The 13,813-nt window shown below is 45.3% G+C and overlaps 1 protein-coding gene across 1 annotated transcript in view; it reads right to left on the reverse strand.

Moving 5' to 3' along the window:
• Positions 1-13,813, reverse strand: part of LIMCH1 (LIM and calponin homology domains 1) — a 237,641-nt gene that overhangs the window by 92,823 nt on the left and 131,005 nt on the right. Inside the window, exon 4 of the mRNA XM_056855094.1 lies at positions 3,810-3,916. The gene's annotated coding sequence lies outside the window, so the exon portion shown is untranslated. The remainder of the gene's footprint in view (positions 1-3,809; positions 3,917-13,813) is intronic.

Raw genomic sequence — 13,813 nt, forward strand, 5'->3', positions numbered from 1 at the left:
AACATCTTGCTTAGCTTGATCCCAACTTCAAAGTCCTGCCTGAAAAGTTCATGCCTCCCAGTCCCTGACAGAGACGGGCTCCAGGAAGGACAGAAGTATACACCAAGTATAATCATTGTCCCCACCCAAATCACCTTAAGAGTTTGTTTCTAAGAGCTAAGTTGGAGAGAGGATCGTAGCAGAAATCGATCCTACAAAATGGAGATTTTCTGCAGGGTTTACTCTACTTACATTTACTGCTAATAACAGCGGCTAAGTATACCAAGATTCATGCCTTCTTGTAAGTGATATACTTGCTCACAGGTTCCAGAACCCAGGCCCTAATTGTCTGAGTGCAGCCAGTGATCAATGAACTCCACAGATAAGACACGCCAGATATAAACTAGATTTTTCCAAAATCTGATCTGAAAGAGACTTGATGTAGCTTAGCCTCTGAAGTCGAGCATGCCCGGAACTGGCTGGCACCTTGAGCAAGCACTGTTGCAGAGCCCCCAGATGTCTTTGTTGCCCTCCTCTGGCAAAGTAGGGACCCAAAGGAGAACAACGTAGACAGCTGTAGATCTGGAAAACAAGTCCTATGAGGAAAGGCTGAAGGAAGTGGGTTTTTGTTGAGCCTGGAGAAGAGGGGAAACATGGTCCAAAATAGCAAAGCCTTGTCCTCTGCTGCTCTAATGGGCTAGACTAAATCTAATGGGTTTAAGCTACAGGAGGAAAGATTTCAGCTGGCAGTTTGGAGAAATTTCCTAATGGTCAGAACAGTAGAACCAATCACCATGGGGTGGGTTCTCGTTCAAGCTGTCATTCGAGCCATCCTGTCAGGAACGTTCTTGGACATCCTACACTGAGCAGGACACTGGACCAGAGGGCCTCCTTTCCAACTTTAGGACTCTTATTAGTGCCCTCCTAAGAATACTTTCTTGGGAGTAAGCCCCACTGAATAGATCAGCAGAATTCGGAGCAGACTTGCTTAGAACTGCTTTCTATATTATCCCAGAGCACCTGTGAGGAACAGGAGTTATAAATGCGACAAATAGTGTGTGTGTGTGTGTGTGTGTGTGTGTGTGTGTGTGTGTTAAGTGCCATCACGTTGCTTCCGATTCATGGTGACCCTATGAATCAATGTCCTCCAAAACGTCCTGTCTTTAACAGCCTTGCTCAGGTCCTGCAAACTGAGAGCCGTGGCTTGCTTTATAGAGCCAATCCATCTTTTGTTGGGTCTTCCTCTTTTCCTGCTGCCTTCAACTTTTCCTAGCATGACTGTCTTTTCCAGTGACTCTTGCCTTCTCATAATGGGACCAAAGTACGATAGCCTCAATTTAGTTATTTTAGCTTCTAGGGTCAGTTCAGGCTTAATTTCATCTATAACCCACTGATTTGTTTTTTTGGCAGTCCACGGTATCCGTAACGCTCTCCTACAACACCACATTTCAAAGTGCTATTTATTTATTCCCAGTGCTTTGGGTCTTCAGTGTTTGTTGCTGTGTGTGTGGGGCTGAGTGGGTGGGTAGGGCAGACATTTTGTCTGAATTCATTCTGTCTCTCCTGGATACAGAGACACACAGTCTGCTGTTTTGATCAGAAGTTAAACAGAGGGATGGTTTGTTTAATCACAGGGCCATCAGCTTTTGAGGAGCCTTTAATGAGTACAATAAAGCATCTTGAAAGCCCCTTTAATCTGCAATAACAAGGTACTTAATTTCTCTGCCTACTTAGGAGCATTGATAGCATAAACGTAAATATGTGCCATAAATTTAAGCTGCTTTTTGAACAAATATTTTCATCTCAATATTAACCTAGCATTTGTTTTTAACCTAGCATTTGTTATGTTTTTAATCAGAACTGGGATTTGGGCAAAATGTTAACATAATCATAAATGTTTTGCAAACTCCTGAAGCTCTTGGCCCTGGCAGCACTGTGACCTTGGATGGCCTGTGTGGAAAGGCCTTCCTTCACACGTACCCCCCACCCGCTACCTCGGGCATGTCCTAGTGGTATTTCTTTTACCCAAGGATTGACGGTAATCCTAGATTCTGAATCCACTAGGCTGCTCACCTTTCCTTTCATGGGGCTGCTGAGTCCCTCATGTGTCCCCCACCCACCTCCCTATAGCATCAGCCTTTCTTTGCTCATTCCCCTTAGTACCTGAGCAGAAACTTCAGGTCTTCTGAGCATGGATGAATAGCTAAAGCCCAGAATTGCTCATTTGTGCTGGTATGCCTCTACATCTGCTCGTTTTGATGTGCAACCTGTACTCTGGACAAGAGGCCACAGTTAGAACAGAATATGGAGAAACGGAATGGTTTCCAATTGGCAAAGGTGTCAGACAAGGATGTATTTTATCTCCCTATCTCTTCAATCTAAATGCAGAACATATAATTAGGAAAGCTGGATTAGATTTAGATGAAGGTGGAATGAAAATTGGAGGGAGGAACATTAATAATTTGAGATATGCCGATGACACTACATTATTGGCAGAAAATAGTGAAGATTTGAAACGACTACTACTGAAAGTTAAAAGAGAAAGTGGCAAAGCAGGACTACATCTGAACATCAAGAAAACAAAAGTAATGACTACAGGAGAATTACACAACTTTAAGGTTGACAGTGAGGAAACTGAAATTGTTCAAGAGTTTCTATTCCTTGGCTCCACCATCAACCAAAAGGGAGACTGCAGCCAAGAAATCAGAAGGAGATTGAGACTGGGAAGGGCAGCCATGAAGGAGCCAGAAAAGATTTTGAAGTGTAAGGATGTGTCACTGGCCACGAAGACTAGATTAATTCATGCCATCGTATTCCCTATTACTATGTATGGGTGTGAAAGCTGGACAGTGAAGAAAGCTGATAGGAAGAAAATAGATTCCTTTGAAATGTGGTGTTGGAGGAGAGTGTTACGGATTCCGTGGACTGCCAAAAAAACAAACAAACAAACAAACAAATCAGTGGGTTATAGATCAAATTGAGCCTGAATTGACCCTAGAAGCTAAAATGACTAAACTGAGGCTATCGTATTTTGGTCACATCATGAGACGACAAGAGTCACTGGAAAAGACAGTCATGCTAGGAAAAGTTGGGGGCAGCAGGAAAAGAGGAAGACCCAACAAGAGATGGACTGACTCAATAAAGGAAGCTACAGCCCTCAATTTGCAAGATCTGAGCAAGGCTGTCAAAGATGGGACATTTTGGAGGACATTGATTCATAGGGTCGCCATGAGTCAGAAGCGACTTGACGGCACTTAACACACACAACAAAGCAAGAGCACTGCCTGGATCTTCTCTAGAGTCATCTCAACACATGGCGGCCACGGAAAGTGCACAGTTCTTGCACCAGAGACTCGAGGGGAGGACATCTTTACCCTCAACCTAAGCTCTCCTTCCCTGGAGGTTTTTAAGTAGAGCCTAGATGGCCATCAGTCAGCAATGCTGGTACTGTGACCTTAGGCAGATCATGAGAGGGAGGGCATCTTGGCCATCTTCTGGGCATGGAGTAGGGGTCACTGGGTGTGTGTGTGGGGGAGGTAGTTGTGAATTTCCTGCATTGTGCAGGGGGTTGGACTAGATGACCCTGGTGGTCCCTTCCGATTCTATGAATCAAACAAAAAGCGGGGGGAAATGGTTGTGGTGACACAGTTCAATCCATCTTAAGGCTGTGTGATGATCCGCCACTGGAACCATTTCAAAGTCAATAAACTCGTGCAAAGAACGGCATCCGCCTTGTGATTCTAGGATCCTTATTGCACAGCAAAACAAGGATTACCAACCAAGCGCATACACTGGTCTCATTCCAGAAAAGCAAGAGGTATTCGACTTACTTGGTTGTTGCTCTGCTCGATGCATCCTGCAGATCTCCCGGGTCAAAAAGCTGTGATTCTTTGAGGCCTAGTTCCTTGCAACCTTGTAGGAACAGGGCAATGTTGTCCTGAAAAGAAGCAAACGATTATGATAGCTCCTGGTTATCAAAGATTATCGTCTCCAGTCCCCATCTCTGTTCTGTGCCAGCCTAAATGACCAGGGATCGTTTACCATTTCTTAATCTCCAAATCTGGAACTAACATGTAGCTCAGTTATGTAATAAATCAAAATGTGAAAGATTCAAGATATGACTCATTAACGCATCACTTCAGTCTGTAGTTGCATGGGGCTTGGATGTTTCTTTATTTAAAAGAAACAAACAGACCTCAGGCATCTTCTTAACAGGTTTATTCAAACGCACATGAACTGTGACATAGGTGAAAAACCAGAGGCCAACAACCAATGAGCTCACTTCACTCTTTACATCAGGGGTGGGGAACCTTTTTCCTGCCAAGGGCCATTCGCATATTTATAACATCTTTTGGGGGCCATACCAGGTGTAGATCTCCCGTGGGGGGGGAGAGGCTAGGGTTGCCAGGTCTCCAGCCACCACCTGGAGGTTGGCAACCCCAGGGGAGGCCCCCCAGAGAAGGCCTGCAGAGTGCCCCCACTCCCCCCTCCCAGGTGGGAGGACAGCCAGCGGTGGGCCCCAGAAAACGAGGCGCCAGGGGGGCGCAGCCCACAGTCGATTGGCAAGGGAGGAAGGGAGGAAGGAAAACAGAGAAAGAGGAAAAGGGAGGGAGAAAGGGAGAGAAAGGGAGAAAGAAATGGAGAGAGGGGAAGAAAGAAAGAAAAGGACGGAGGAAAAGAAAAAAAAGGACAGAGGGAGACAAAGAAAGAGACAGAAAAAGAGGGAGGAAGAGAAGGAGAGAAAGGAGAAAGAGTGACAGAAAAAGAGGAAGAGAGAAAAGCCTCCCCCCCCACACACACACACACGCATGCCGGCCAAAGCGACCGGGCCCCAGCCACCCCACCTCCCCCCCCCCACACACACACACACCCGGTGGCGCACAGAGCACCAAGCAACCGGGCCCCAGTCTCCGTGCACTCCCCCCCCCAGAGTCCATAAAAGCCCCCCCCCAAGCCCAATCGGCTCCCGCATGCATGCTCTGCCGCCGGGAGCCGCCGGCCTCTCCCCCCCACCCCGCTGCTCACCTCCCCCCCACCCCGCGTGTTCCTGCACGCCGCAGCTGTAGGGGGCAGCCTTGGGGGAAGAGTCCCTCCCCCTCCCCTCTCGCCGACCAACAACCAACAGTCGGTGAGAGGAGGTCCAAAGGGCACTATAAGGGCGCTGTAAGCCGTGGCCCCAGGAACACCCTTGGGGACGGCCGCCCTGCGCCCCGCCTCCGCGGCAGGGTTCCCGGAGCTCCCGAGGGCCACAAAAAATGTCCTCGGGGGCCGTATGCAGCCCCCGGGCCTGAGGTTCCCCACCCCTGCTTTACATGATTATTATCTCTAGTATATGTTAGTCAATGGCAAGGAAACGGTTTCAGTATATCTTTTCTTATACCACAATGATTGTTTTTCAACAAAAGATATTTAATTATTCAAGATCTAAGGTCAGTAGCTAGGGTTGCTCTTTGCTGCCAGCAGGAGGTTTTTGGGGGTGGAACTTGAGGAGGGCGGGGTTTGGGGACGAGAGGGACTTCAATGCCATGGAGTCCAATTGCCAAGGCGGCCATTTTCTCCACGTGAACTGATCTCTATCGGCTGGAGATCAATTGTAATAAAAGATCTCCAGCTAGTACCTGATGTTTGGCAACCCTATCAGTAGCACCAACAAGATTTCCAGGGTATAATCTTTCTAGAGTCAAATCTCCCTTCATCTGAATCTCCTCAGAGATTTGACTCTCAAAAGCTTATACCCTGGATATCTTCTTGGTCTTGGTCTTCTTGGTCTTCTTGCTACTGGATTTGAATCTTGCTGTTCTACTGCAGACTAACAGGTGCTACCCACCTGAAACTATCTTAATGATTCAAGGAACTGAAAACTGACAACTGGCCAACCGTAACAGCACAATCTCACAGGATTTTCAAATCACTATGCCATAATTTTTAAAAACAACAACCCTCAATCCTATTTAAATGTTGCCCCATTGTCTGAAATAGTGAAATGCTTAGCTGTTGGAATGGAGATGGATATTCCATGTAAACCCGAGATATTCCTGTTAAATCTGGTACCTAACCTAACTAAAGACCAACTTTGTATGGGATTACATATGATAACTGCTGCTAGAACGACCTTTACCAGACATTGGAAGCAAAATTCGAATCCAAAGATAGAGGAATGGCTGGTTAAAGTTAAAGGAATTTATGTTTTAATTAAGCTAACAGCATATCAGAAAAATAGAGATACAATAAGTTTAGATGAGTTATGGTCACAAACTATAAATAAAATAGAGAATTTTATAAATAAGGGCGAGAAAGGGGAATGCATTGTACTCAGTCAGTACAGAACGATGAATATGAAGACAAAGAAATAAGCTGCAATGTAGGAATCCTGCTTTTATCTTATCGTGTATATAGATATATTGTATTTTAAATCATGAATATTGTCTTTCTTTTTTCTGCTTCTTTCAGTTGCTGTTATTGTTTATTGTTATTATCCAATAAATTTTAATTCTTAAAAAAAAAGTTGCCCCACTGATTTCGATGGGGTTTAGTTCCACGTGGCCACTGCTGCTCGGCAAGCCACAAACCTCTGTGGCTTGCCACAAACCTATGCGGCTTGCCCCGTTTAGTAACCCTAAATAAAAATTATGGGTGGAGTCAGGTACTTAATGTGCAAGATTAACAATATATCAACTGGTACCCAACCTCTGGTACAAAATTATTTCCAGCACTCACAATAATATATTCTAAAATATGTTTGTATGGACATGAATATCCATTCAATAGTATGGTCGCATATCAAAGGTATGTTTTACAGTTGTAATACAAGTCTTACAAATAAACACCTTCTAATACAAAGTAAATGGAGACTCTACTGCTTTTTCTCTCTTTTGTGCAACACTTTTTCATATATCAAGAGTGGCAAATTTGCTTCCTCCATGTAACAAGTTAACTCCGTGTTTCAGTTAACAAGCTTCTAGGTTTCACTGGTTACGTAGAGGTTAACTTCCTCGGAACCCTTTTAACTTCTTTCTAACAAAATTATGGGAAACAAATTGAAATTTTGTATGTCTCATAATTTTTCAAAACCATATATAATTCTTAATAATTGTTGCTGTATGTACCTGAATTAGATCTTTAGTAACCCAACTGCAAATCCCACTTTGAACACAAAGCTCTGTAGGCAGAATGCAATCTAAATCAAGAGACCGGGGAGCTCCGCCCTCACAAAAGACAGTGGGGGGGGGAGCAGTGGGTCTGTGCAGCCAGCAAAGCCAGGTCTGCATCATGACTAGTACTTGTTTTGACTAGTAGCCATGAATACCCCTCTCCTCCATGAACATGTTCACTCCCCTCTTAAAGCCCTCCAAGTTGGCAGCCATCACCATATCCTGGGGCAGGTAGTTCCACTATTTAACTATGCGTTGTGTGAAGAAGTACTTCCTTTTATCAGTTTTGAATCTCTCGCCTTCCAGCTTCAGCAGATGACCCCGCGTTCTAGTATTAAGAGACAGAGAAAAGCTTCTCCCTGTCCAATCTCTCCATACCATGCATAATTTTATAGACCTCTATCATGTCTCCCCTTAATCACCTTCTTTCCAAGCTAAACAGCCCTAAGCATTTTAACTGCTCCCAATAGGGCAGCTGCTCTAGTCCCCTGATCATTTTGTTTGCTCTTTTCTCCACCTTCTCAAGCTCTGCAAAACCCAGGTCCGGTCGGTGCCCCACATTTTAAGCAACATGTCACGTAGGGAAGCTGCTCACTGCTTCTCAGTTCCAACCAGATGGTCTTAACAATCCAACTTGTTTTTACTTGTTTACTTTCCGTTGCTCTTCCCAGCATTTCTTGGCACTGGAAACCTCACAAAGCTCCATACTGGAAAACATGCACCTGTACACATCGAGCTGGATCATCCCAATCCAATCACCTATTTTGGGCATGGCTGATCAGGCACCTGCAGATAAATCCATTAACGTCGGTTCATGCATCAGCTAGACGTGCTTTTATGGGAGTGGGCCCAATTCCCAAACTGCATCACATAAAACCGGCAAATGTGGGAGAGAAACTTCCCCTCTGCTTTCTCTCGCTTCCACTTCTGGCAGGAGCTGTTGACATACAACACCTGGCTGGGAGGGGATAGAGGCTTCCAAATCTGGACTTAAACCATTGCGCTCTATTTGAAGGGCCTTTTTGATAAAGTGACAGGGCTCTAAGGCAAGGTTGGAATGAAGACGGTGACAGGAATTGAGTGAGATAATCAGAGAAAGTTTATTGAGACAAAGCAAGATATAACAATGCAATCAGAAGAGTATACGGGTATCAGGCAATATGCTGCGATGCTAAGGAGCTCACAGGCATTTGTCCCCGGTTCCAGCACTGACGCAATATTTATCCCTATGGTACGATGTGTATCTCATATAAGATCAGATTAAAGAAGGGGAAGAAGAAGAAGGGACAGAGATGAGAGTAGAAGTTGATATTTCACATTCTTTCCTGCATTGGAATATTATCAGGGGCAGCTTATAGCATCCTGGGGGTCAAATGATCCATGAGGATCTTGGACCGACACCAACCAGAAGTCTGGGAGTTCCAGGAAGGGTCACTTGGCAAGTGTGCCAAGCAAGAATCCAGACAGCATTTCAAGCAACAAATCCAAGGAAGGTCCAGAGGACAGAGCACATGGATTGAGACTGGGAATGACAAACGAATCAAAAAGACCCAGGGTGGACAGTCACAGTTTTCAAAGCCAAGCTTGTGCAGGAACAATGAAGGCCATTGTATAGGGTCTGATCTAATTTCTGTGGAGCAGGAGAGAGATGGGGGGAAATCCTGACAAAATCAGAAGCAAGAATCCGGATTGACTGTGAAGGAGGAAGCCTTAAAACAAAGCGGAGGCAGGTTCTGGAGGTCGTGCTCAAAGCGGGAGGCTTTCCGAATAAAAAGAGCTGGAACCAGGTAGTGTTAGGGCAACATTACAATAGCCTCCTTTCCTTACAGGTTTTGCAATCTCTGGCAGCCCTTTCTGCCAGGCTACACTGAGAGGAGGCAATCAAGGCATGGGGCTCGGATGGAATAAAAACATCCTAGAACAATAATTATGGAGCTCAATATACCTGATTGATTGACCTTTCTGGCTTGTCATTCTGTGCTCAGGCTGCACTTTTGTACGACTGAAATTCAATCATGCAAATGCAGCCTGCTCCTGCCTTTCGCCTCACCCATCTAACCTTTGCCTCCTGTGCAAAGGAGTGAGGCTCACCAGATTATGTTAGCAGACAATGCTTTAGACAAGGGGCAAGCAAGATTCTGCTACGATAGCAGCACAGGTGGGCTGATCGTGGATCAACGAGGGATCGGAAAGGGGGCCAAAAATGGATGCTGAATAGTCACAGCAACAGTACCCACACAGCGAACAGCTTCCCGATTCATTTCAGTGGAAAGTGGCAATCATGCACTTGAAAATCTCTGCAAAGCTGTTTCACCAAGATATGCTTGTCACTAGCAACAGACCATATACGCTCACTGCCCTTAATATTATTGTTGGGCTTGATTGGGGGAGAGCAGAGTAAATCTTTATCTGGGGACCTGTCGTGGCTGACAGAAGCCCTGTCCCCATCTCCAAGTTGGCTAATATTTGGAAGCAGCCAGCCAGTATTTGGGAGTGTAATGTAGCATAATGGCTATAAGCCAGGAAGCATTGGCTCCCTTTAACTGCAAATTCACAATGCAGCTTTAGGTAAACCACAATCTTGCATCCTACAAGATGGGAATAAAATACTGACATACGGTTAATTCATGCCATAGTATTCTCTATTACTATGTATGAGTGTGAAGGAGGACAACGAAGAAAGCTGAAAGGAAGAAAGTAGATTCCTTTGAAATGTGGTGTTGGAGGAGAGTGTTACGGATACCGTGGACCACCCCCACCCCCCCAAAAAAACCAAATAAGTGGGTTCTAGATTAAATCAAGACTGAAACTAAAATGACTAAACTGGGGCTGTTGTACTTTGGTCATATTATGAGAAGACAAGACTTACTGGAAAAGACAATAATGCTAGGAAAAGTGGAAGGCAGCAGGAAAAAGAGGAAGATCCATCATGACATGAATTGACTCCATAAAGGAAGCCACAGCCCTCAGTTTGCAAGACCTGAGCAAGGCTGTTAAAAACGATAGGACGTTTTGGAGGACATTGTTTCATAGGGTCGCCATGATTCGGAAGTGACCTGACGGCACCTAACACACACACACCCTTCATGACTGCTGTAATGATTACTGAGATATCTGTGTAAAGGTCTGTGGGGCATCTCAAGTTCCTCACTTTGAAACAGATTAGCATGGACATGCATCCACTGTAGTTTGGTTGGCAAGATGAAGGTCGTTAGCCATTTTGGCTTCTCCCCCTTCAACCTACAGGAACACAAAAAGTGACGATTGCTTGCTAGGTGGCATGGAATGGAGTCCCTGGAAGATGCATACATTCCCTCCTTCCCTTCACATACTCCCATAAATTAACAAAAAGAAAACAACTCTAACAACTCAATGAAGCTTGAGCATGCTCCAAAAGGCATGGAAAACCTAAACAACAACAACAACAAGGGAGACAAGGAAATTGGCCTACTCAAAGTCTTGAGAGCTAATAAATTTGGACAGAGGAAGGGCTTTTATGGAGAGGTTCCCAAATCATTCATCTCCTCCCCACCCCAAAAAACTTCTCTACAGCTTTCATGATCTAATAGCTAGGAAACAACAAGCAGAAGGATACAGCCAGGATGCTAGAAGTAATCAAGTGCATAAGCTTTGCAGTTTATCATTTTCTATAAATTAAAATATTGTTACGTTTATTATTATGGTTTGTTTTCAAAGTCTTTATTACATTGCAGCTCTTTTAGTGGTAGAAACTAGTTCATTGTGTCGTGTTAGAATTTGTTTCCCATCCTGAGCCTGGATAGTGAGCAGTATAAATAGATAACCTTTCATTCATCTGGATTCCCAAAAAAGGTGATTTTGCACAAAAATAAATTAGATATGGTCTGAGATGTCATGCAAGTCATGACATAGAAAGAACCTGCCTGGTTGCCTGGAGGCAATAATATCTATCACAGGTGATGAGGAAAATGGTTATTTACAAGGCTGGGGTAATATTATATTACAAATGTGTAATCAATTACAGCTAAAATAAAATGTTTTATTTGGTGATTTGGTGTATGTTTTGCTTATCTGCTCACAAAATTATAATTGGAATTCAAGCCTAATCAATTAATCATATCTGCATTGGAACAGATGCAAACTTTTATTTTGATGCTGTTATTTTGTTATATCCTTTGGTTAGTGGCAAATAAAATCTGCCTTAGCTATGGGATGATACAAGATGATTTTGTATCTTCTATATAGTCCCACCGAATATATTTAATAGAAAGACAGAAAGCAATCTGAAGACAGAAAAAAATTCAACTCTTCCTCAGTTCCACTTAGTGTACTGTGAGACCACCATGTTACAACTGTCCCTCTGTTCAACCTTAGCCATTCCTTTCCAACCACACTGTTCTGTTATTTTACAGTTTCGCAAGAGTTGCATTCTTTATTATTCCAGTGTGCAGTGACCAGTTCACTAATTGCTATGGCATTTGGCATGCCAACCATCAGTGTGCGCACATACTGACGTAAAGTGCACAGCTACTACCAGTTACACTGCAAAAACCCTGGCATGAAGTTGTAGGGAGCTCCCGATTTCACTGAAGTCAATCTACCGTCCAAAAGCCACAGAAGACAAATGCTAAGCATAAGGATTCTTTCTTCCAGAGAGAAAACTATATTCAGGATGTTGCAGAGATGTTGTAAATTGTCCATCTCTCTTCTTCATGTAGTTTTGCGGATGGGGATTGCTGCTGTACTAAACTGAACTGAAGGGGGGGGGGGAAGAGAACTACAATTTCTTTTACAAGATTTGCATCTCATCCTTTTTCTACTATATTGCAACCTGTCTGTCTGAAGTAATGCTGAAATTGCCTCCTTTTGATGCAGCAGTCTTGCTTTTCCCTTCCCCTACCCCTCCAGTACATCAGGCCTAGATTTAGCATAATTCCAAGCATAGATTCCAATCTGCAAGGGATTTCTAAGGACCTTCCCAGCCGAAGTTCCTTCCTGCATACCGTATATACCCATGTATAAGCCGACCCGCGTATAAGCCGAGGTGCCTAATTTCTCCCCAAAAATGGGGAAAAATTAGGCACCCGTGTATAAACCGAGGGTCGGCTTATAACCCCTCCCCCCCCGCAGGCTTACCTGACAGGGCTCTCCAGCGGCAAGGGTCCGGTGGCGGCGCGGCCTGGGGGGGCCTGGGCAGCCTTCCTGCGGCTGCAGGAGGCTGCCCCAGGCCGCTCCCGGCGGGAGGAAGTGGCGGCGAGGCCCAGGGGGACCCGGAGCAGCCTTCCTGCGGCTGCAGGAGGCTGCCCAAGGCCCCTCCCGCCCGGGAAAAATGGCGGCGGGGGCGGCCTTGGGCAGCCATCCTGCGGCTGCAGGAGGCTTCCCATGGCCCCTCCTGCCCGGGAAAAATGGCGGCGGGGGCCGGGGGGGCCGGGGCAGCCTTCCTGCGGCTGCAGGAGGCTGCCCCAGGCCGCTCCCAGCGGCAGGAAGCGGCACGGGCCCGGCGGCGGCGACAGCGGTAAGTTTCCCCCCTCCCTCCTCCTTCCCTCCCCCCGTATTGACCCGCGTATAAGCCGAGGCCAGCTTTTTCAGCCCATTTTTGGGGCTGAAAAACTCGGCTTATACGCGAGTATATACGGTACATGCAACGCGATGTCTGCAAGAGCTGTATTATATAAGCCTGGCTGAGATATGTATCTGTAAAAATCAACCTAATAATATAGGGTTGCCAAACTCCAAGTGGCAGAGACCACCTGGGATTACAACTGACCTCCAGGTGACAGAGATCACTTCACCTGGAGAAAATGGCTGCTTTGGAAGGGGGACTCTATGGCATTAAACCCCACTGAAGTCCATCCCCTCCCCAAGCCCTGCCCTCTTCAGGCCCCTCCTATGGGTATTTCCCAACCCAGAGTTGACAAACCTTCTAATATGTGAAGAAAAATTAGATGTGGGTTTATTTATTGAAAACATCACACTCACCAAGGAGAAAATTAGGCCTAGGTTCCATGTACAGTGGTTTTGTTTGCTTTTATATGGGGAGCAAAATATGTGGTAAATGTCTGGAACCCAGAATCATGCAAGTCGTGGTTAACTGTCATCTTCCCTTTCGGCTGAGAACCTGGGTTGCCAGGTTCCTCTTCGCCACCGGCGGAAGGTTTTTGGGGTGGAGTCTGAGGAGGGCGGGGTTTGGGGAGGGGCCTCAATGCCATAGAGTCCAATTGCTAAAACAGCCATTTTCTCCAGGGGAACTGCTCTCTATTGGTTGGAGATCTCTATTGGTTGGAGATCAGTTGTAACAGCAGACCTCCAGCTAGTACCTGGAGGTTGGCAACCCTACTTATCACAGTGGCATGGGAATATGACAGAAGGAAAAGACTCCCGCAGTACTTTGGGAGGACAGTATGAAGGACCACACAAGCAAAGCAAAGCAAAACAAAAAGAAGAAGAAAAACCCAAGTTGCCTTGAATTCTCTTCAACATCTTTAATTTTGTAGCTGTGAATTCATGAGAAAAAGAAAAAGAAATTTCAAGATGGAAACAAACACCACATGAAATACTTAAAACCGAAGGGTGTCGCCAGCTGGCAAACCCTACAAAGCCTCTTGTAAACATGGGGCTACGATTAATTGCAGCTATATCCACCCATTTTTCTTCCCCGATTTGTGCTGTTGTGTGTGTCAAATTAAGCCATGTTATCTTTCGTT

The sequence above is a fragment of the Euleptes europaea genome, chromosome 9 (genome assembly GCF_029931775.1).
Source record: "Euleptes europaea isolate rEulEur1 chromosome 9, rEulEur1.hap1, whole genome shotgun sequence".
NCBI lineage: Eukaryota > Metazoa > Chordata > Lepidosauria > Squamata > Sphaerodactylidae > Euleptes > Euleptes europaea.